The sequence below is a fragment of the Chiloscyllium punctatum genome, chromosome 18 (assembly GCF_047496795.1).
Source record: "Chiloscyllium punctatum isolate Juve2018m chromosome 18, sChiPun1.3, whole genome shotgun sequence".
Taxonomy (NCBI): Eukaryota; Metazoa; Chordata; class Chondrichthyes; order Orectolobiformes; family Hemiscylliidae; genus Chiloscyllium; species Chiloscyllium punctatum.
Window position 1 is genome coordinate 13,019,656 of NC_092756.1, and position 22,460 is coordinate 13,042,115.

The following is a 22,460-nucleotide window of genomic DNA, read 5'->3' on the forward strand; positions in this document are numbered from 1 at the left end:
GACAGGTACCTAATATGAAATGTTTGGATACATGTGGACGAAGGGGAGGTAGGTGAGATTAACTCAGTTTGTAATTATGTTTGACATGGAATGATTGGACCACAGAGTCTGTTTCCGTGCTATAGATCATTACGATTCTAATTCTAGCTATCTCTACATTCCTCCCTCTACACAACTCTCCCTATCACTGTCACCTCACCCAGCCTCATAACTTTTCCTTATCTCTAATAATTCCTCTACAGCCTCAGAACCCCCATAACTCTAATCCCCTCCAGTCTCTCAAAGCTCTGCTGCATGTGCCTTTATTTGACTCCAACCTTCAGGAGAGTCCATTTTTATTTCTCACTTAATGACGGCCCTTTCAGATTCCTGTGCCGAGCTCCAGGATTTCCTCCTAAACCTCTCTCTCTCCAACTTTCCTCCCAAACACATTGACCAATCATGTGTATTCTATTCTAATATCACCTTTTCTGACCTGGTTTCAAATGTAGCCTGTCATATTCCTATATTAAGTATCTAGAGGTTTACAGCTCAGATAAAAGGTTCTGTGGTCCATTGAATCTGTGCCAGTAAAGACATTTACCACCTAACTATCCTAAACCATTTCCCAATACTTGGTCCATCGTGTTCTTTGTCTTGGCATCGCAAGCGTGCACCTAAATATGTCTTAAATGCTATTGCCAATTCTGTGTCTCCCACCCTTCCAGAAAGTGAGATTTAGTGCAATTATTGCTCAATGATGACATCACCCACAGGGACAAAGAGCAGTTGGGTCAGTGCAAACCAAAGATCGCCCACACATTGGGAAGGATGGCAGGGAAGGAGGGCACAGGAGATTTACCAGGATGGTTGAAGGAATGGGGGATTTTAGTACAGTGATTTGGATGTTCTTTTTCATTATTCATTGGTATGATATAGTTGTTGCTGATACATAGATAATATCGATCTAAAATACATGGACTCTCCTTCTCAACATTTCTCTTTGCCTGGGCTGTGGTAACCTTCAGGTCAAACCACCACCAGACATCTCTTCCTAATGATAGAGCGGACGTAAGACCTGATAGGACAATACCGACTTTACCTTTTCCACAGTGATGTCACTGTGCCTCGGGGGTGGAGAGAGAGAATGCTGAAGTTGGTGGATGGGACACCACTCAAGCACAGTGCTTTGTCCTGGAGGATGTTCATGTTCTTTAACATTGCTGGGAGCTACACTGATGCAGGCAAGTGGAGACTCTTCCAACACAATCCTGATGTGTACCTTATAGACAGCAAACAGACACTGGGGAATCAGGGGTTTGGGGAAACTGAGGTTGTTCTCTTTGTCGCAAAGAAACTTGAGGGGAGCGGTGAGAGAGGGGTTTACAAAGGTTACATGTTATAATAATAAACCTTACATCAATCAGTTCATTTTACAAGTGTTATAGGACACATTGATGGTTTGGGGAGATATATTAAGAGAATGGGCTGATTCAAAGGATAACTTTTATGCAGCAAGTGGGATTGAGCTGGAACACAATACTCACACACAATACAAATCTCCAGGCCCTGATGAATTCCGTAATTCTGTCAGGGTTTGGTGTTACAATTACTGAGATTACCATCTGAATGTCCACCTGTAGTATCCTGTAATACAAGTTTATAAAATCCGTCACTGTCAGTTCATATTAGAAATTCACACCATCCCCTTCTCCTGTCCCAGGATGACTGTATACATTACCCTCGTGGAGGGCAGCAGTCAATTCAGGGTGAAATCTTTGTGGGTTTCTAGGAGTTTCCACCTTGGGACTTCAGGTGACTGAACAGGGCAGATCTTTGACCCATGGAACAGAATGCTCCAAGCATCAGTGAGATGTGGAGAGCAGGATTTTCTTCCTTTTCTTTCCTTCATTGCTGCCACTGTGCCTCATCAATAAGACATGGGTGGTGAAAGGCCCATGCAGCTTGATGGGCAAGTTATCTCCATTCTGACCTTTGGGCAGCAAGCTCCTCACTGAATCAAGGGTTCTGTTTCAGATTCGTCACGTTTAAGGCAGCACATACACAGATAATGGTTTTCAGTAGCAATGGAGCTGGGGTGAAGTGGAAACAAGCAACGTTTTAGAGACTGGAATTCCTGGTGTTTGTGATTGTGTAGATGTCTGATCAAAAGGTCACCTTGGGGTCAGATATGACAGCAGGATTGTGAAGAGTGTGGTTCTGCCTCAGATAGTTCTCAGGGAGAGGGAGAAGTTCAGCAATAAGGGAAAGGAATTTGAAATAGCAACTGAAGGCAATGGGTTTAAGCATTGCAACATTTCATTTGAGGAAATTGCAGCGAATCGAGTAGTGGGAGCGTGGTAAGCAGTTTGATAACAGAGTAACAGTGGAGCAATGGAGAGGGATTTTGGGGAGAGAGAGCTGGGCATTGTCAGTGTACATGTGAAAGCCAACACTGTGCTTTTGGATGATATCACCTCCCGTCAGTATGTAGGTGAGATACAGGAGGAGCCAAGAATAGAGGTACATCAAATACAATGAATTTTGAAAGGAAAGGGATAGTGGAGATGGAACAGAATTTTCCAACGATGGTGAGGTCAAATATTAGTTTTTAGCAGAATGAAAGGGGAGGACATAACCAGGAAAGACAAACACAAAAAAACATGATATCTGCGAATTGCCGAGGGGGAGTGATGAGGAGGAGGAAGAAACAGAGATGTAATGTCTGGAATTTAGAGACTAGGGTAAAAGATCAAGATGAACCCTGATAACGGTTGATAAGAGACTGGAGAAATATGTAACTTTAGGAAAATAACGAGGAACACCACGTGACGCTGTTTGGCTTCGTGGGCTAGTGGGAGGGAGGGAACCAGCAGAAACAGCTGATCGGATTGTCTCTGTCTTAGTGAGAGAAACTCCATGTGCTCCTCGCTCTTGTTGTTGGAGCGAAGAATCAAAGAGACTGGGTGATGGACACAGTGTTTACAAAGAAACCAAACCAGCGTTAGTTATATTTAAAGTGCGTGAACAAACCTGATATATTTAACTTTTATGCAGAATATTAAAATGTACAACTTAAGTCCTGGTTCGAATACCAGTTCGGCAGATGGTGGAATCTGAATTCAAGAAAAAGAACTGGAATTAGGAATCTCCTGATCTCCACGGAGCCATTGTCAATGGCGGAAAAAATCCTGCCAACCTGACAGTCGCCCAACATGCTACTCACTGTATTAATTACTGCAAGGTCTCAACAAAACAATTAAACTGGATGGACCACTCGGCATTTAACAAGGCATTAGGAAATACAAACACAGAATCAGCCCTCTTGACAGTGCAACACCCTTCAGACTACCATCTTTTTTTTTGTGCCAAAATGGAATTGAGAATAGGTCGTACGAGGATAGATTGAGAGTTCTCGGCCTTTTCTCGTTTGAACGGCGAAGGATGAGGGGTGACTTGATAGAGGTTTATAAGATGATCAGAGGAATAGATAGAGTAGACAGTCAGAAACTTTTTCCACGGGTATAACAGGGTGTTACAAGGGGACATAAATTTAAGGTGAAGGGTGGAAGTTATACGGAAGATGTCAGGGGTGGGTTCTTTACCCAGAGAGTGGGGGGGGGGGCATGGAATGCGCTGCCCGTGGGAGTGGTAGAGTCAGAATCATTGGCGACCTTTAAGTGGCATTTGGATCGGTACATGGATGGGTGCTTAATCTAGGATAGAAGTTCGGCACAACATCGTGGGCCGAAGGGCCTGTTCTGTGCTGTATTGTTCTATGTTTTAGGTTCTAAAATGTGGAGAGCTGTCTCACAGACCAGTCAAGGAACAGCCTGACCGAGTCATACTCATGGAATCATCCCTTACAGACAATGACCAGACACCGTCATCACCATCCCTAGATATCGAGATTGTGATGATGGAAAAGTACAACAGGTCAGGCAGCATCCGAGGAGAAGGAGAATCGATGTCTCAAGCCTAAGCCCTTCATCAGCCTGACCTGCTGTGCTTTTCCAGCACCACACTTTCGACTCTCATTTCCAGTCTTCACTTCCTCCTGAAATCTCTGGATGTGTCCTGTACCACCAGTAGGAGTGACCTGGCAGAGGTGATGGCAGCGTGGTGTACACACAGGAACCATTTGCACTGGGAGTACTCAGCATTGACTTTGGACACGAGAAAGTCTCATGGCTCCTGCTGATTACCATATACCGTGCTCCCTCAGCTGATGAATCAGTGCTCCTCCATGTTGAACAATACTTGGAGGAAGCACTGACACAGTAAAATGGTGTCAAGCGACTCTAGGTACAGGATTTCAATGTGCCCCACCAAGACTAGCTCAGCAGCAGGATTAATGACTGAGTTGGTAGGGTCCACAAGGATATAGCTGCTCAACTGGGTTTGCAGCAGGCAGTGAGGGAACCAGCAAGAGGGGAAAAGATAATAGATCTGATCATTACAAATGTACCAGCTGCAGATGCATCTGTCCATGATGGTTTCGGTAAGAGCGACCAAGACAAAGCCTCGACTTTGAGAGTACTCTCCATTGTGTTGAGTGGTACTATCACCGTGGTAATTGGGACAGACTTCGATCGGATGTAGGAACTCAAACTGGATATCTCTGAGGTACTGTGTGACATCAACAGCAGCAGAACTGTACTCCAGCACAATCTGTAATCTCATGTATTTGTAAATCCCACACTCACCCATAACAATGGACAAAAAAGGAAGGCATCCCATGAGCAGCACCAAGCAGACCTAAAAATGAAGTGCCAAACTGGTGAAGCTACCAAACAGGATCACTTGCATATCAAACAGCATCAGCAGCAAGTGATCGAGCGAAACGATCCCACAACCAATGGATCAGATCGAAGTTCTGCAGTTATGCCACACCCAGTTGTGAATGGTAATGGACAATTAAACATCTCGTTGCAGGATGCACTACAGATATTCCCCACCCTTACTGATGGAGCGGTCTCACACATCCATGCAAAAGATAAGATGACAGCATTTGCAGTAATTTTCAGCCAGTTGCAAAGTGGGATGATCTATCTCAGCCTTCTCCAGTGGTTCCTAACGTCACAGATGTGGGTTTGAAGCCAGTTCGATGTAGTTTGAGTAATATCAAGTAGTGGACAAATAGTATAAAGGCTATGGGTCCTGCTAACATTCTGGTAATAATACTGATAGCCTGTGCTCCAGAACTTGCCACACACAAAGCCAATTACTGCTCCAGCACTGGCATCTACCGACAATGTGGAACATTGCCCAGGGATGTTCAACACAAAATCACAGGGCAAATCCAACCCAGACAATTTCCCTCTATCAGTCCACACTCGATTAGCAGTAAAGTGATAGAAGATGTCATTAACAGGGCTATCAATCAGCAGATGCTCATCAACAGCCAGCTGAGCGACACTCATTTTAGGCTCCACTGGGGCCACTCAGCTCCCAGTTGTGTTACAGCTCTGATTCTTAACCTGACAACCAGCTGAATCCCGGAGGTGAGATGAGTTGACAGCCCAGTCCCAGTCCAAGACCACTAATTCCGGCTGATTTGTTGTATAGACTGAGGATTGGTTAACCACACTGGCCGTTGCTGAGACCTCATTTGGAGTACTATATACAATTTTAGCTCCTATATTTAATAAAGGATAAACCAGCATTGGAGACCATTCAAAAAAGATTCACTTAGCTGCTTCGAGGATGAAAGGGTTCGATGCTGACTTTAGGTACTCGATTTTTATATACCTCTACAACTCTTGCCATTCATTTTTTTCTTGTCAATTTAATTACATGATCAATTTTCTGTCTTTTAAGTCATCCGCTGCTGTGTTTTTCTTTTCATTGTGGGTACTGCCCTTGACTGCCTTTGTTACCCACGGGTGGTTCACCTTTCTCATCGACTTCTCCTTTTTGCTTCAAATTAACTTTTGCTCAGAATTATGTAAAAAAAATCATATTACAGTGACTGAGCATGTGATTTTTCTTTTAAACATTAGATACTTCAATCTGCTCAATGGGTTTTGCTGTTTCAAAGAAGAGCTGAGATCATCTGGAAAGGAGGTGGCAGCTGATTCACTGTTAATTTCCAAAATTAATTTGAATACTTGCATTACTGTGACAGCAGGGGTCTAGCAAAATAGCTATTTTAAAAAAGCGGCACAGTTGTGATGGGTTGAATAGGGGCTTCTAATTTCAAAAGCTCAATGTGATCCAAGTTGTCTTCTACTCTGCTGTACTAATTCTTTCTGATTGAGACGACTGTGTTAGCATGTACGCAGGTTGTAGCAGGATCTCTGACTGCCACAAACCGATTTCGTAGAACAGCTCCTGTGTCAGTGACAGTGATGTTGGACCAGCAGAGGCAGCAACATTCAGATTTCATAAAGCAACTGCAAACCAGGGATGAACTTTGCATGTAAAACTTTTACACTGACCCAATCTGATTAATACTATTAAACTTCACAGTTTAATAACCTGAGGTTTGTTGCTCGTTGCACAGTTATTGATGGTTTTGCAGTCATCTATGATCAGGAAAGGCAGGGTGAATGCACTCAGTCTTTTAAGAAAAAATGTAGGCTGGGGGCAGTGTGGCTCAGCGCTTAGCCTGCCTTACCACACTGGGGACTCAGGTTCAATTCCAGCCTCGGCTGACTTTCTGTGTTGAGTTTGTACATTCTACTGTGTCTGCATGGGTTTCCTCCAGGTGCTGGTTTCCTCCCACAATCTAGAACAGTGCAGATTAGGTGAATTGGTCATGCTAAATTGCCCATAGTGTCCTGCGTTGCACAGGTTCGGTGCATTAATTGGGGTAAATGTTGAGGAATAGGTTTGGTTGGGATAGTCTTTGGAGGTTTAGTCTGGATTTGTTGGACCGAAGGGTCTGTTTCCACAACGTAGGAATTCTATGCTCTGAGTAATTTTGCGGATCTAACAGAATCCTGGAATTCGGAGGGTACTCTGTTAGTTGAAATAGTGTTGTGCACTCAACCTATGTTACCTGCTGAAGCAATTTGAGTTAGACTGCTCTGTGCAATTTCTCAGAACAGATGCTCTGGAACCAATCAGGGAACCGCTATTTTAGACCTTATAATATGATTTATTAATGAGCTCAAAATAAAAGTCCCTTTTGGTAAGATTTAATGCAGCATGATAGAATTTAGCTTTAGAGTGTGGAATTTGGTTCTTCAAATAGTATTTAAACTTAAAGGCAGTCATAAGGGTATAAAGTAGCAGTCAGCTAAACTGGAATGGGACTATAGTTGGAATGTTAAAGCAGAACAATATATTCAGTTATTTTATTATTCTCAACAATATATAGAAAAGCACGATGAACAGCGGTGCGTAGGTGAGGCAATTATGAGTGACATCAAATTGAAAGAATAGATGTACAATACTGCAAAGATGATGGGTAGACCAGAAGGTTTAAAAATATCAAACTATCAAAGGATGAACAAAAAAACAAATGGAAGATATTTTGTCCCTTGTCAGAGAGACTGTTATAACATCTTAGCTCCCATTAATACCTTGTTTATTTTCCATATTTAGGATGGTAGCTGTATCTTCTGCATTATGAAGATAATTGGGCAAATTAACCCACTAGTTACTCAGCCTAAAACACAGTGCTCTTGTGATGCTGTGGTAGTGTCTCAAACTTTGAGCCAGAAGGCCTGGAACTGTCCCACCTGCTCCAGAGGTGTCATAATGCATTGAAATAGGTCGATTAGGAAAGCAATATAAGACAAACTTCAGTAATTGAATTGACAGTCTTGATGGTCTCTGGAAATTCCAAACTTGACTGTTTTGTATCCTCACATGATGCCTGATCTCAATTTATCTTCTCATCTAAACTGAATTGCCTTTTCTTGTATGAAATAAAATTGAAGTTTGTCCTGTCTGCATGCTCCCTTGTGCAAAACCTGTTGCAATCTGTCAAAGAACAAGATTGAAAACTCAGATTAGCTGATAGTTTGTTCAAGGGCTTAAACTAGTGGCCTTTTCCACCGGGATAGTAAGTGATGCAGAATTGATTCCGTTTCCCATTGAACTGAGACAGGGGATAGTGAGCTTGCTGAAATGTCTTTCACTGAAACATTTTTGAATTAAAATAAATTACTATGGTTGCGGAGCAATTGAATTTAGAGACTTAATGGGGAGTATCGACCGTCTTTTCTTTGTTTGTTTCATCGCAGAAGGAATGAGAGCAGGACCTGCGGAGAAACTGCCAGATATTAAAATGTGTAACTCCGTCTCATTAGCCAGTCTGTCTGAGTCATCCAGTCTCAAACATAATGACTGGAGGTGGGCTTTTTGTGTTCACTATGGATGCTATTACACAGAACACAATTAATGCATAACATATTTCTTGAGAACTGCTAACAGCAAATACTGAAGGTCACGGTAGGGAGCCGATGGCCGAGTGGTATTATTGCTGGACTCTTTCTCCAAAGATCCAGGTGGCATTCTGGAGAAAGTGAGGACTGCCGATGCGGGAGATCAGAGCTGAAAGATGTGTTGCTGGAAAAGTGCAGCATGTCAGGCAGCATCAAAGGAGGAGGAGAATCGATGTTTCGGTCATAAGCCCTTCTTCAGGAATGAGGAGTGTGTACCAAGCAGGCTAAGATAAGAGTTAGGAAGGAGGGACTAGGGAGAGGGGCGTTGGGAATGCGATAGTTGGAAGGAGGTTAAGGTGAGGGTGATAGGCCGGGGAGGTGGTAGGGGCGGAGAGGTCGGGAACAAGATTGCAGGTCAAGAAGGCGTAGCTTAGTCCGAGGGTTGGGACTGAGATGAGTTGGGGGGAGGGGGAAGATTAGAAAGCTGGAGAAATCTGAATTCATCCCTTGTGGATCACACAAGGGATGAATTCAGGTTTACCGGCTTTCTAATTCCCTCCTCCTCCCACCTCATATCAGTCCCAACCATCGGACTCAGCAACGCCTTCTTGACCTGCAATCTTCTTCCCGACCTCTCCTCCCCTACCCCCTCTCGGGCCTATCACCCTCACCTTAACCTCCTTCCAACTATCGCATTCCCAACGCCCCTCCCCTTAGTCCCTCCTTCCTACCTCTTATCTTAGCCTGCTTAGTACATCCTCTCATTCCTGAAGAAGGGCTTATGACCGAAATGTCGATTCTTCTGCTCCTTTGATGCTGTCTGACTTGCTGCCCTTTTCAAGCAACACATTTTTCAGCATTCTGGAGAACCAGGTTTGAATCGTGGCACAGGAAATTGTGAATTTGAATTTAGTGAATATCTGGAATTGAGAATCTCATCACAAGAGACAATAGAAAATAGGTGAAGGAGTAGGCCATTCTGCCCTTCCAGCCTGCATCACCATTCAATATGATCATGGCTGATCATCCTTAATCAGTATCCTGTTCCTGCCTTATCTCCATAACCCTTGATTCCACTATCGTTGAGAGTTCTATCCAACTCTTTCTTAAATGAATCCAGAGACTGGGCCTCCAATGCCCTCTGGGGCAGAGCATTCCACACAGCCACCACACCCTGGGTAAAGAAGTTTCTCCTCATCTCTGTCCTAAATGGTCTCCCCCGCATTTTTACGCTGTGTCCTCTGGTTCGGCACTCACCCATCAGCAGAAACATGTTTCCTGTCTTCAGAGTGTCCCATCCTTTAATAATCTTATCTGTCTCAATCAGATCCCCTCTCAGTCTTCTAAACCCAAGAGTATACAAGTCCAGTTGCTCCAGTCTTACAGTGTAAGGTCGTCCCGCCATTCCAGGAATTGACCTTGTGAACTTACGCTGCACTCCCTCAATAGCCATGAATCATTTGTCGAGTTTCGGAAAACCCATCTGGTTCACTAACATGCTTGAGTTTAGAAACTACCATCCTTACGTAGTTTTTCCGACATGTGACTCCAGACACACAACAATGAGCTTTATTCTTAGCTGCCCATTGGGCGATTAGGGATGGACAATGAATGCTGCCGAGCCAATGACACTCTCATCCATGAACCTCTTTTAAAAACTCGACGGAGAGAGCAAGCTAACATTTTGAGTCCCGATGACGCTTCATCAGAGCTCTGATTGAGTCATCGAGACTCACCGTTAGCTTGCTTGGTTTCGATGGATGATGCCTGATCTGCTGTCAGCTCCAGAATTTGTTGTTTTCAGTACAGATTCCAACATCTACAGCAATTTCCTTGCATACTTCTTCATTATTGCGTTTATTAAATGCCCACTAAATTGCAGCTACTACTCAACACCTTACCGACAGAGTACTGTGGCCCTGGTGCCAAAAGCCTCCATTGACTTGTTCAGTTACACCATAGTTTAGGACAATTGCAAAATGCTACCGTGGCTGAAAACAATAGAATCATAGTCATACAAAATGGAAATATACTCTTCGGTCCAATACATCCATGCCAACGAAATTTCAAAAAGTACACTCGTGCATTTTGCCTGCGTTTGGCCCATATTACTCAACCTTTCCTATTCATGTACCTCTCCAAATGTCTTTTAAATGTTGTAACTGTACTTGCATCTACCACTTCCTCTGGCCGTTCATCCTGTGTCCCAACCATTCTATTTGTGAAGAAGTTGGGAACTGATAGCTTCACTATTGACTATATTGTGTGAATCGCTGGGGATTATTATGCATTCAGGACCACACCTTTCTGAGCACGGCTCAGGGCCTCAAGAGATTCCTGAATGTGGCTTGGGCCTCCTTGTAGGCTACCACATGCTTCTCAAGGCTTGTGTTTGCACAGCACAGCTGTTTTGGGTGGGAATGTTGTGGAAGGAAGGAGGAGGCGTTAAGGAATTAATTAATTTGTGGAATGTGGGTGTCACTGGCTGTGTGAACATTTATTGCCTCATTCAAATGCCCTTGAGAAGATAGTTGTGAGCTCCCTTTATGAATCACTGCAGTCTGTGTGGGTTGTAGGCCTATTGGTCGTGCTGTTGGGAGCGAGTTCCAGAATTTTGTCTCAATTACACTTCAGGAAGGCTGAATGATATTCAACTCCAAATGGTAGTGGCTTGGAAGGGAACCTGCAGGACGTGGTGTTTGCATGAGTCTGCTTCCCTTTTCATTTTAGGTGGTATTGGTCATAGATTTGGAAGATGCTATTGAAGTATTATGAATTGATATAATGTATCTTGTACATAGTGCATAATGCTGTTCAAGGCATCAGTGGAGGAGGGAGTGAGTGTCGTGCTATTCAAGCAGTCTGCTTTTTCCTGATGCTGTCAAGCTTCTTGAGAGTTCTTGGAGCTGCACCCAAACCTAACCAAGTAGCGAATATTCTATTGCACTCCTGAGTTGTGTCTTGTGGATGGTGGACAGGCTTCAGAGATTCGGGGAGCGATTTATTTACAGTAGTTATATGGCTAGTCGACTTCAGTTTCTAGTCAATAGTAAACCCTCAGAATGTTGATGGTGTGGGATTCAGCAATGGTGGTTTTGGAGAAAGAGACTGCAAGGTTTTTGGTGAAGGAACTTCAGGCCTAAAGCTAGGGAGGAGAGAATAAGTTCGAGACTAGAAAAAAAATAGGTGGGGAAAGATGCTGCAAAAGAGACATCACGATCTTTTCTCTGTGCTGGGTCCAGCTGGTCTGCTGACAATACTGTAGAGATATTGTAGCTGACCTCACCAAATCAAACAGCCTCTCACCATTGTCTTTCCAATACCATGCCCATTAAACACATTGTATTAGTCCATGCCTCTTACTTCTTCGTTTTGAAATAAGAACATAAGAGCATCAGAACTAGGAGCAGGATTATTAATCCAGCCCCTTGTACCTGCTCTGCCATTTGATACAGTCATGGCTAATCTCATTTTGGCCTTAACACCAATACTGCCAGCTCTCCTTAATTCTTCAACCCATTACTAATTAATTACCTGTGTGTCTCCTATTTAAATTTACTTAATGTCCCAGAATCCACATTGTTCTGAGGTAGTGAATTCCACAGATTCAACATCCTCTAAGAGAAGTACTTCATCCAGCTTCCCCTTTATTGTAAACTTACGACTCCTCATTTTAGGTTGAACCATCTTCTCTGCATCTACTTGATCAATCCCTAGACCATTTTATCGACCCTCAATGATACCACCTCTCATTCTTGGGCTGTAATGAATATGAATGCAAATAGTGATTGTAGTTCAGCTTGTGACATTTTAATAACCATGGCAGATGATGTTTGTTCAAAACTGAGCCTGACAGTTAGTGCTTTTCAAATAAGAAATAGTTGATGAGATTAAGTACATTAATATATTGGAGTTTTGTTTTTAGGAAAACTTACTGTTGGGAGGATTTGGTTCAGGGAATATTGCAGTCAAAGCTGTGGAAGGTTAACTTCCACCCATGTGTGAGGTAGTACACTGTGATCAAACGAATAAAGAGACCATTTCCTCTTTGGAAATATGTCCTTAAAAAGGCAGAGGGATCTGTAGATAGGAATGAGTCACTGACAGTAAATGGCACCGGTTTGCGAGGTTATTTAGAAAAGTAGAGCATGGCTTTATTTCTGGGTTGACAGAATGGAAATGTGTTAGATATGTGTAGAACCATGGACAGATCACCCTTGGAGCACTGCAAATAGTTCTAACCTTCATACTGTAATATGGATGTACAGGCAGTAGGAAAGACAAAACATAGTTACTGGAATAATATCCAAATTGAATTTGAATTCATCAAGTAAGATTGGACAGTCTAGTCTCATTGAAAAAGAGTGACATGGTCCAGTTACGTAGGGGTTTGATAGAGTTAGAAAATATATTTCTGCTTGTGAATGACACTATTCCCTGGAGCTGTTTATATAATTGTAGTCACTATTAAATTCAACGGGGTATTTGCACAGGGCGACAAAGTCTTTACCCAGAAAGGGGTTTGAATGTAGAACTTACCTCATCAGAAATATTTCAAGCAAATAACAGATGAATTCAAGGAGGAGCTTGGAATACACGAAAACAAAGAAAACTATGTTGATGGGTTTAGGTTGAGAAGGAAGCCTGTGTAAATCAGAAATACTGAGAACATGTTTTTGTGTCCTGAAACTATGCATCTGTGTTGATCTGTGACATTTCTATAGTAGCAGCTGCGGCGTTAATAAGTCAGGGTGGCAAGGTGGGTCAGTGCTTAGCACTGTTGCTTCACAGCACCAGTATTTAAAGTTCGATTCTAGCCTCGGGTGACTGCCTGTGTGGAGTTTGCACATTCGCTTGTGTCTGCATGGGTTTCCTCCCGGAGCTCCAGTTTCATCCCACAGTCTATATATGTGCAGGTCAGGTGAATTGGCTATGTTAAATTGCCCATGATGTTAGGTGCAATAGTCAGAGGGAAATGGGTCTGGGTGGGTTCGTTTTGGAGGGTTGGGGCAAAGGGCCTGTTTCCACACTGTAAGAAATCTAATCTAAAATAAGACAGCTCACCCTTATCATTTTTGGAGAAAATTAATACCTCTGGCCACACAAAGGGAAATGGCCCTATTGAGAAGGTGTTTCAAATAGTGGCCAATGACTTGATCCACAGAGACAGTGTGCCTTCATTACCTAGTGAGAAAGGTGAATTCTTTAACCAGAAATGATGTTTTGACCCTCCACTGATCTCATGAATTAAACGGGGAAATGTGTGTCTTTGGTTAGATGAATCGAATCAATCAAATCGATTGCTACGTTAGCACTCATTCCCTACCCAAAGGATATGTGGGTCAAATAGGCACATGTCTTGCACTGATTTATTTCAAGACTCCTTTATTCAGTCATGTGCTTCAGCTTTTCAATCCCAGTTCCTTGTGCTTTCCCTGGATCTGTGGGTTGTGCATAAGCAATCTTAACAATGTGTGATTCAATATCAAAGTTGTGTTCAATCAATAATTGTAACCCCACTCTGCTCCTTGAGCAGATAATTAATCCATGGATTCTAGCTCAGCCCTTAACTTCAAGTTCAAGTTCTAAACCTTTCAGTGAGCAATGGAAAATAACAAAAGACAATGTCAATCATTTATTGTCTCTCCAGACTCTGCTTCTGTTGCCACTGAGTACACCCATACGTTCGACGAGTCAATGACTAAAGATGAGATTGAAGAGAAATCCTTTCGTTCCCTTCTGCCATCAGAGAGCCATCACCGCTTTAATATGGGGAAGAAACGCAGCCAGCAGAATGATTCAGATGAGGACATAGTGAGGATCAATCGGCTTCTACAATGGTTTATGTTGAGAGGTGGTGCCAATTAGTGGGATATCAGTTCTTAGAATAGTTGTTCCTCTCCATGCTCGAGGTATCTTGCCATGAGATTCAGATGGAGAGGATGAGGACCATATGGTGAAACGAGTATAAGCCAACAGTTGGACGAGGCCTGTGGTTTTGAAAAAAAGTGAGTACTACTCGGTAACAATGTGCCCAGAGTTTATACAGCTTGAAGAAGAATAAATATTTCACATTGTTAATCTTTGTGATGAGTTCCCATGTAGTAAAGACGAAGAATAATATTTACTGGGATTCCTTGCTCACCCAGTCAGGTAAACACAAGCTAAATTTGACTGCTAAGAATGTCCCTGAATTTACACCTTGCTACTTTCCATTAAGGGTGGTAATAAGATGCAAAACACAGGGGGAGTTGCAGAGGAATTTGATTTGAACAAGAGACATTTGTGCAGATAATAAGAGATACTCGAATTGGAAAGATATGGTAAGTGCTATCCCGCATGGATCGATGTTGGAGCCCTAATTATTCACTATTAATAATGAAAGGAAAGCCACATTCAAAATTTGGGGCCACTTTGCAGATTACTGCGATTCGAAGTGTTGGTAGATGGAAGCATAGCATTAGAAAGCATTCTTGATAGATGAAGTAAATGAAAAAAAACAACAACAGATGAGTTTGTGTCGGCAAGTGAGAGGTTGGATCATAATAGGATATTTCTTGATTATGAAAATTGAGAGAGTGTGGAGTCCAAAGAAACTTGGTGGGATTGATCCAGCTGTTTGGTTCATGAATATAACAGAAACAGCTTCAGAAAAATGATCAAGGGGCCAGTGGAATGTTGACATTGATCTCTACAGAAGACGAGGTACCAAAGGATTAGAAGTCATGCTTCAGCAAATCAGAACATGTTTCGACCAAGCTGTCAGATCTGGGCGCCATGGTTTAAGAAGAGTATCAGTCTGAGTGAAAGTGCAGTGTAGATTTACTGAAGTGATACTTGGGTTCCGAGGCTTAACTTAAGTATAAAAGTTAAACAGATAAAGTGTTAGAACATTGAGGTTAATTTCGGGAAACACTTTTATACACAGAAATTGAGAAAGCATGATAAAGCTCCACAAACAGCGATTGATTGGAAATTATTTGTAAATTTTAAAACTGACATTGGTAGATTTTAAATGAAAATGTTGTAGGATTATGGGACAAAGACAGGGATTTGTCATGATGATGAAGATTACCATGATTTGTGTGAATGGTGGAATAAGTTTAAAAAGCTAAGTAGCCTCCTCGTGTTCTGATGTTGATATAACCATGGCACCCTTATTCTCTGCAAGTACAACTCTTGTTCTGTTTTTCGTTATTTATCAGAACCTGGCAGCAAATTAGTGACTGAAGTCCTGACGAGAAAATTATCAGTATGAGGAACTTCGCCGGTCTTAATGTGTTTCACAGATGATGAATTGACACAGCCAGCATTTACCAATCCTGATAAATATTAGGATAGTTTGATGGGATCACTTGTGATGCAGCATTATTAGCATGTCAGATGATACTCAAACTACTTTTAAGTGTTGCTGTTGTCTGCACTCAGTCCGGTGTTTTCGTGGATTACAGAGCAAGTTTTACTTGAGTCAGGGGAAGCAGATCACTTCACTCTACTGTTTGTCTTCCTGTCTTTCACTGTCCAGTATTATTCGAGCATGCCCTTCTCGGGGAGACAAGACAGTTTTTCTACATTCACCATGCAGATGGTGCAACAGTACATTGAGGAGGAGGAGCTGCGTGCACCGCACCAGGTGTCACTCTGCAAACTGCGAGGACAAGCCTTGAAGGAAAGTCCCAAACAGCTGGACTGGTTGGACCCCAGAAAAAGGTAAGGAGCTGACCTATGCAGTGATGTTAAGCTTAAAAGCCTTTCAAAAATACGATGTTAGAATGTACAGCTACTTCCAGTAATCCTTCCCAGAAAAGGGAGGGAAACCGTTGTCTTTTTTCATTGCAGTCGGGCTGTTGTCCAGAATCGAGATATTCACATCATCGTTCCCCTTATCGCTTTTGTGGATTGAGAAGAATGAAGTCAAATTTGATTTGTTTTTGTTTCAGATTTTTAAGTGCGTTCTTTGAATTTGAACATTTCCAGTAATGCTGGCATTTGGTACCTTTCCCTCGTTCTCGAAATGGTCACCGTGATGAGCTGCCTTGTGCCAATGCAGTCTTGCTGGGTAAACATAAATATATATCCCTCATGTGCTGTTCGGTTTGGAGCTCAGGGTTCTGCAGCAGACTGATGCAAGACTGTTGTCCTAACCCACGGGTCAGGCTCTTAAACATTTTTTTCAATGGATGTCAGCACTGCTGGCAAGGCCAGTGTTGTTGTCCCTTGTTCATTGCACTTGGGAAGTTGAGAGTGAGCCATTTCCTCAAGCATCTGCAGTCACCTGCTACGGGTACAATCACAATGATGATAAGAAAGAAGTATCGAGGATTGTGATCCTATAGCAGTGAAGGAACGAGATATTGCTAAGTCAGGACAGTGTGTGGCTTGGAGAGGAACTTACAGGTAATGGTGTTTCAATGTTATCTACTTGCCTGTGTTCTTAAGGTGACAGAGGCCGCAGTCTTTGAAGATGCTTTTCAAGGAGTTTAGTGAGTTGCTGCAGTGCACATAGCTCTCCCTGTTTATTGGTGAAGGGAGTGAATGTACAGGTTGGTGAATGGGGGTGCTGATCAAGCAGGTTGCTACATCCTATCTGGTGTTCTGTTTCATGGGCATGTACTGGGAGACTGGAAGTGAGTTACTTAGTGAAGAATTTTCAGACTCTGACCTGTTTTTGTTGACATAACGTTGTATAGCTGATCCGGTTCAGTTTCAGGTCGAGGTTAACTCCATTGCGTTAATCGTGAGGGAATCAGTAATGATAATACCACTTAATATCAAAAAGATTGCAAGAGATTGTCATTGCTTGGTATGTATGGTGTGCATACCAATCATACTGCCATGATACTGGAGTCACATATGCTAGACTACTTGTGGGCAGAAGATTTCGTTCTTCAAAGACCATCCATGAATTAGTTGAGCTTTTATGGCTGCTTAACATCTTTGTGGACACTTTTACTGAACCAACTCTTTATTTCCAGACTTTCTTTTAAAGTAGCCTTTAAAGTTTTGAGCATAAACAATGTCCAGTTGAAATAAATACTCCCTAAATTGAAAATGACAAGCATTAAAGTTATAAAATATCAAGAAGAATTTGCTGTTTAACAAAATCATAAATCCTGATCATTCTCTTTGTGGTTTAGTTGCTAATTCAGCAGTGGTGAAAATGTGTGATCCCCTTGGGCAGATTTACCCAAGTTTGTCTGTAAATTAGAGCATCATTACACCATGTGTAGGGAGCCGTGGTTTAACAAAGAATTTGAACCTCTTGTCAAGAGGAAGAAAAGGCTTATGTTAGGAAGGGATGTGAAACTCAGTTAGGACACTTTGAGTTACAAGTTAACTAAGAAAGACCTAAAGAGAGAGCTAAGAAGAGCCAGGAGGAGACTTGAGATGTCTTTGCCAGATAGGATCAAGGAAAACCATAAAGCTTTCTACAGATATATCAGGACTAACAGAATGACTAGATAAAGTTTAGGGCCAATCAAGGATAGTTTTGGGAAGTTGAATGTGGAATCCGAGGAGATGGGGAAGCACCAATTTTTTTTTGTCAGCATTTACACTGGAAAAAAAGCAGTGAGACAGGATTGAGGTTCATGAGGATGTGTTAGCAATTCTGGAAAGAGTGAAAGTATATAAGACCTCACAGCCAGATGGGATTAATCTTGGGATTCTCTGGGAAGCCAGGGAGGACATTGCAGAACCTTTGGCTTTGATCTGTATATCGTCATTGTCTACAGGAACAGTAGCAGAAGTATTGAGGAGAGCAAATGTTGATTCGTTGTTCAACAAGGGGAGTAGAGACAACCCTGTTCATTATAGACCAGTGAGCCTTACTTGGTTTGTGGGAAAAGTGTTTGAAAAGCTTATAAGAGATAGGATTTATAATCATCCAGAAAGGAATAAGTTGATGAGTAATAGTCAACACAGTTTTGTGAAGGTTAGGTCATGCCTCACAAACCTTATTGAGTGATTTTGAGAAAGTGACCAAACAGATGGATGAAGTTAAAGCAGTTGATGTAGTTACTGTGGATTTCAGTAAGGCATTTGATAAGCATACCCACGGGAGAATATTCCACAAAATCCGGAGGCATAGGATTCTGGGGGATTTAGTGGTTTGGATCGGTAATTGGCTAGCTGAAAGAAGACAGAGGCTGGTGGCTGATGAGAAATGTTCATGTAACGAGTGAGGTACCGCAAGGGTCTGGTTTGGGTCCACTTCTGTTTAACATTTTTATAAATGACCCAAATTAGGGCATCGAAGGGTGAGTAAATTTACAGGTGACATTAAAGTTGATGAAGTCGTGGAGAGTAGTGAAAGACATTGTAGGTTACAGAGGGATCTAGATAAGCTGCAGAGCTGGGCTGAGATGTGGCAAACAGAGCTTAATGCAGAAAAGCGAGAGGTAATTCACTTAGGAAGGAGAAACATGAATAAAGAATGCTGGGATAATGGTAAGATCCTTGGCAATATAGATGAGCAGAGAGATCTCGGTGTCCATGTACATAGATCTCTTAATGTTGCCACCTAGGTTGCGAGGGTTATTAAGAAGGTATACGGTGTGTTGTCTTTTTTATTGGTAGAGGGATTGAGTTTCGGAGCCATGGGGTCATGTTGCATCTGTAGAAAAGTTTCGTGGGGCCGTACTTGGGGTATTGGGTACAGTTCTGGTTAGTGCATTATACAAAGGATGTAGAAGCTTTAGAAATGGTGCAGAGGAGATTTTCTAGGATGTAAACTGGTATGGAGAGAAGGTCTTACGAGGAAAGGCTGAGGGACTTGAGGCTGCTTTCATTGGAGAGAAGAAGGTTGAGAGGTGACTTAATTGAGACGTATAAGAAAGTCGGGTTAGATTGGGTGGACAGAGAGAGCATTTTTGCTCAGATGAAGATGGCTGGCATGAGGACACATAGCTTTAAATTGAGGGTTGATAGATATAGGACAGATGTCAGAGGTAGTTTCTTTACCCGGAGTTGAAGAGGTATGGAATGCACTGCCTGTAACAGTAGTGGACTCACCAATTCTAAGGGCATTTAAATGGTCATTGGATAAACATATGGTTGATAATGGAATAATGGAGGTTAGATGGGCTTTTTATTATTTTCACAGGTCGGCGCAACATCGAGGGCCTAAGGGCCTGTGCAGGGCTTAATGTTCTATGTAAGTAGAGTTAATGTTCAAAGGAGATTGAGCTTACATTATATATTTAATTAGATTTCCTTATACTTCAAAAGCGTTCTGTTAAAGTTCTGTTAATCCATGCTTGCTATCGGCAAAGCTTTCAGTCTACATTGTCACTAAAATATACATTTTTTTTAGTATTTTACAAAAAAATACGGGTTTTATAATGATCTGATGTTAACACATTCCAAGCGTATTTTTTACTCCTCAATTTCTGTGTTATCCATTGTTTTTTTTTCTGAATACTGTAAGAGATTTAATTCTTCACTCTGGTTAGTTGTAGGTTAAATTAGTAGTTAGTTGAGTTTTGTTTTTTTCTCTCGGCGTTTCATTTTTCTGTTTGATAGATGTTGGTTATTATTTATTTAAGATTTAATTGTATATCAATGTTTATACATTTTTTAAAAATTTATAAACATGTTCAATTTTCAATAAAAATATCTATATAAGATTGGTTTGTCTGCTAATGAGAAACATCGACTTAAAACTCAATACTTTTATTAAGTTGATAATATGTGCACGTTTATTTATGGAGAGGTCAAATCTCTGTAACCTAAACCTGTATATTGAGGAATAACTGCTGCTGCTGAAAATACCATCATTTGTATTCATATTTATTGCGTTTTATTCTGCATTCTGTAGAAATGACAGCACAAGACATTGAGCCGAATGTATCTGTTCTTCTGTTTTTTCGCTGCCTGTATTCTGGCTCCTACCTGTTATCAGCATATCCTACAAAGGAGTCAAAACATCTTTGCACTTGATCATGTGCATAGGAATGGGACTCGGTTGTTGACCCACTCATCTGTTTGCCTTTAGCAATAATACTTATTTTATAGTAATAATAATAATTTTATAATTGATCTACATCTCCCTGCTTGGTCTGTTTCCGTGAATAATCATTCCCAAAAAAACAAAAAATAATCAGTCTCAAATTTGAACTTTTCAATTTATTCAAAGCCTAATTTTTTTAAATGGGCCAAAGCAGGGAGGGATAAGAAAGGGTAAATATTAGGATTCGCACAGCCCTACGTATGAAAGACCTTTCCTGAATGGTTTGGAATTGGTTTTAAAATTATGACCCCTTGTTTTGGTCTCCCACACCAGAAAACCTCTCACTGCGACTGCTCTCCAAATAGTGCAGTGTGTTTCTTATCCAAATCAGTTTTGATTTACCCCCATTGCCCCGGTATAACAGTCTCAGAATTGAAATGCAATGTAAAAATGTTCAAGAGTGCTAATCTTGATTTGCATTTCAGTGGTTATGATACGAAAATTGAGTTCCATGCAAATGCTGCAGCAATTGTTGTTCCTGGTGGGATTATCAGCGTTACATCATTCTGTAAGCTTTTTTTTATCCTCCGAAGAGGATTGTATAAACAATAGAGGATGCAAACAGGCCTTATTAATGCAGCACCATGCTCAATGGTCTCAAAGTGCAAAGAACCCGACACCCTGCCTCACAGTGCCAGGAACCCAGGTTCGATTCCACCTTCAGGCGCCTGTCTGTGTGGGGTTTGTACATACTCTTCATGTCTGCATTGGGTTCCTGCCTCAGTCTACAAATGTGCAGGTTAGTTTAATAGGCAATGCTAAATTGCCCATAGTGCCTAGGGATGTGCAGTCTACGTGAAATAGCCATAGGAAATGCAGGGTTACAGGAAAAGCGTAGGGGAGTCAGTCTGGTTGGGATGCTGTACGAAGGCTTATTGTAGACTCAATGGGCTAAATGGCCTGTTCAAACACTGTAGGGATTCTTTGATTTGTTCCAATCAGTTCACATCAGTGTTACTGCACCACTCGTGTCTCCTGTCACCTTTGCTCATCTATTACTTTAACCCTCTATTCCTCTATGCCTCTTATCTTGTCTATCTTCCCCTTAAACGTATGAGATTGGACTCAAACATTCCCTGTGCTTCATTTTTGTAATCCTATTCTGCAGAACTTCCATATCTCCCGGAATAAAAACAAATTACTGAAGATGTTGGAATCTGAAACCAATAAAGAGAAAATGCTGGAAAATCTCAGCAAGTCTGGCAGTATCTACAAGGAGAGAAAACAGCTAGGGTTTCGAGTCTAACTGACCGCGTTGACAAAGGGTCAGTTAGATTCGAAACGTCTACTCTTTTCTCTCCTTACAGATGCTGCCAGACTTGCTGAGATTTTCCGGCATTTTCTCTTTTTTGGTTCCATATCTCCCTGTTGGACTTCTTGGTGACGACTTTGTGACCACAAGGTATGCTGTTCCATTTGAAAAGAAACATTCTGCTGTATCCAGTCTGTTAAATCCTCTCATCATTTTAAAGAACTCCATCACGTCTCTTTTTGGCGTCCTTTCAGAGAAGAGCGACGCAGCCTGTCAACCCTTTGCTGACATGTAAACTCACACATTTCTGTGACCACCTTGTCAATCTTTTCTTTGTGCCCGTTTCGGTTCCTTTTTTCTATTGACTGTATGGTGATCTGCCAGCACACAGTATCCAAGTGTGGTTTAAGCAAGGTTTGATTCAGGTTTAGCATATTTAATACATAATTAGATGGGGATTATGTGCTACACTACTGGTGCTTTTTTTCTGATCTAATTAATTTAGATAAATGTGAGGTACTGCATTTTGGTAAGGCAGCTTAGGCAGGACTCAATGGTAAGGTCCTGGTCAGTGTTGCCGAAGAAAGAGACCTTGGGGTTCAGGTTCGTAGTTCCTTGAAAGTGGAGTTTCAATCAGACAGGGTGGTGAGGAAGCCGTTTGGTATGCTTGCCTTTATTGGTCAGTGCATTGAGTGTAGGAGTTGGGATGTCATGTAGTGGCTGTGCAGGATATTGTTGAGGTCACTTTTGGAAGAATGCATTCAGTGCTGGTTTGTTGTGAAACTTGAAAGGGTTCGGAAAAGTTTTACAAAAAATTTACTAGAGTTGAAGGCTTTGAGCTATTGAGAGAGGCTGAAAGATATTCTTCAAAGTCTATAAAATA